The sequence below is a fragment of the Pogona vitticeps genome, chromosome 1 (assembly GCF_051106095.1).
Source record: "Pogona vitticeps strain Pit_001003342236 chromosome 1, PviZW2.1, whole genome shotgun sequence".
Lineage (NCBI taxonomy): Eukaryota > Metazoa > Chordata > Lepidosauria > Squamata > Agamidae > Pogona > Pogona vitticeps.
This window is the reverse complement of record NC_135783.1, coordinates 179745768-179748657: the sequence shown is the minus strand read 5'-3', so window position 1 is coordinate 179748657 and position 2890 is coordinate 179745768. Positions and strand designations below refer to the sequence as shown.

The 2890-nt window shown below is 43.1% G+C and overlaps 1 long non-coding RNA gene across 1 annotated transcript; it reads left to right on the top strand.

Annotated features, from left to right (window-relative positions):
* The first annotated feature begins 224 nt into the window (after nt 1–224).
* On the top strand, nt 225–1673 carry LOC144589167 (uncharacterized). The gene is made up of 2 exons (XR_013545108.1): nt 225–356; nt 649–1673. It is a non-coding gene; the product is annotated as an uncharacterized LOC144589167 (long non-coding RNA).
* Nucleotides 1674–2890: the final 1217 nt, after the last annotated feature.

The window sequence follows — 2890 nt, the reverse complement described above, 5'->3', positions numbered from 1 at the left end:
CTGAAGTGTCAACATCTATGTGGCTTGAAGAGAGAGAGAGAGAGAGAGAGAGAGAGAGAGAGAGAGAGAGAGAGAGAGAGAGAGAGAGAGAGAGAGAGAGAGATGCTTACCTGCTGATTTAAGGGTGTTTCCAGACAGATACTGCCTAGAGCCCTGGTCAAAACCCATTGAGCAGCTGTTTTAAGCTTCTCTTCCTTAATGATTTGTTGTAGGAAGGAAGAAAACATAAGAACCATTGGGAAAAGATGGGAAGGTTACAGATGGAATGTATTGCCTCTGGACTCCATAAAATTCCACTGTGAAGCACAATGATTGCACACTAAAAGCCTCATTGGGAAGCCCCCTCGGCTGCTGCGGTAAGTGATTGCAACAAAACAGGTTTTTAATGACAAATATTACAAACCAAATGGCTTTTACATGGAGAGCAGAGAGCAGGTCCAGGAGGGGTTCATCGTCCAAAATGTTGGAGTGAGCCCCCGGCCCTGTGCATGCCACAGGCCTCTGTGAACAGTTTTATCATCCTATCAAGTGCCGATACAAGTTAGTCCTCATCATCCATTGGAGTGTGTCTGTAAACAAAATGGTTTGAGCATTTCACATCACCCTTTTAAAAAAAGCTTTGCTTTAATCTGCCTTTTATCTTTCAAGGTTCTGAGCTGGCAAGCATAGCACACTGACCCACACATGAAAATGTGAAAAGAAGGCAAAAACAAACATGGGACTGCAGTCATGGCCTGCACTTCTCCAGTCACCAAGTGTAAAAGAAATGAAGTGGTTTTCCATCTCAGTCTGTCACATGAATAGGCCCCCAAGCAATAAGGTACCTGTTTTCAATGACTCTTTTCATTTTCATTTTCATTCCCCAAGAAGTCCAAGATGGCAGACAAAGCTCTCTCCTCATATGTTTTCCTCTTAACGACCCTGTGAAGTAGATTATGCTGAGAGTAAATAGGCGATTTACTGTCACCCCTGCCCTCAATGAGTGCGATGACTCCATAGGAATTTCAGCCAAGACCTCCCCAGTTTTTATCCTGGTACAACATTCTGACCACTGCATCATTCTCAAACACAAACACATTGTGGAAACGGTTTGAATGTTCAGTCAGGACATGAATGTGTAACCTCATAATGTAGCAGAATGTCCAGAATTACAATTCTGAAAATTAAAATTGCTTGAGAAAAGTTACATGTTTGCTTCTCACTTAATGGATCTTCCTCTTTTCGAACTGTTGTTCTTGTTGTGGTGACTCACATTGACTTCCATCCTAACTTGAGTTGTGCTTCAGTATTTAATGGTGAACAAATTCAGCAATGGGTAGGATCACACATGAAGGCAAATTTATATTTTTCTCTTCTTGTACTATAACCCCCCACGCCTGCAAAACGTCCAGTGTTGTGTGTCTGAGCCATCAGACATGCAACATTCTGTCTTCCAATGGGCAAGACTCCCTCCCACACACAAACAAGCTACTTTGTGAAATACATTTTTATCTGCCATTCTGTTTCAAATGGTGTAGCCCTCACATAGGGAGATCAAGAAAAGGTGGTGGTCACAATAGCAGACTTCTGTGTTCAGTGTTGAAATCTCTCTTTTTCTCTCTGACCAGGCCACAAAATCTCTGGATTTAAAACTACCCAGATCTGCGACAAATTGGATTCTACAACAATCAGGGATAGAAGGACTACCTTCTAACCAGAAACATAGTATTGTAACTGAGGCAGGTCAGCATACCCCAGTTTCTGGGCTAAGACTTAATGTTCTGTGTTCTGGGAAGCAGCTTCTCATATACCACCCAGCCAAGTGGGCCTTCAATGTCAATTCTAGCCTTTAGGACACAGTACAAATTGGACTGCAGATAAATTATTCCTCCCTAACTTAACCTACTTGCCATGCGATGTGATCAAACTACCAATTGCAGCAGGTGTAATCAATCTCTGTACGAGACGGTTGTTTCATTTTTGCTGTGCTCTGCATTAAAGACAGGTTGTGCTTTGTTGTTATGGAACGAATATTGCTTTCCCCCCCCTTCTTCCTTCCCCTTCTTCTTTCTCAAGGGCTCCCTCTTCCTTCCCACCCCAACTGTCCTACGAGCTGCAGAACTCTGGTTTGATTCAGAAAAATAAGAAACCAACTTCAATTTCATATATCTAAGGAAACTTTAAACACCTGTGTTCGAGGGGAGAGACAATTATTATGAGTGGCAGGGGGCCCGAGTCACATCTTTTCCAGCAAGTTCCCTCTGGACACTTGTTGCTTTGATTAACGAGCCCATCTCTTCAGCTGCTATTCACACAGCTCGATAAAAACACTGTGGGGTAGTTTAAGATTCTTTCTGGCATCTTGTTCAATATTCACACTGTTTTCCATCAGCGTTATTATAAACCAGACACAAAAGGAAGTTGTTTAAATGGAGAAGGGGGGGATATCTTCCCCTTTATCTGTCTGTTTGAATAGCGGTGGGTTCATTTTCTACCCAGGTGAGAAAAAATGGCACCATTTGACTGCAGAGGGGAACTCTTGGAACGAAGGACTGAGATATAATGAACAGGTCTGGTTCGGAATTGGACTATTTCCCAGGACCCACAACGAATGAGCACCATGGTGTCTAAACAGAAGCCTGGCTTCCTTTCAGCCCAAAGACTTTATTAGGTTTGATGCTTCCCTGCCATGTTTTGTTCTGCATCCCTAAATCCTTCTTCTGAAGAATTATGTAGCAAACTCCAAGGAGCATCGTCCCTTGGTCACCATAGTAACCCAAGCGCATTCTAGCTAGCACTATGTGCCCGATGAAATATTCAAGCAATCCACCTTCCCTCCCCCTGGTCATTCTGCAGCCGCCTACCCGTCGAGCTAATAAATAGGGCATTTTTATTAAACAACTGTTGGCAA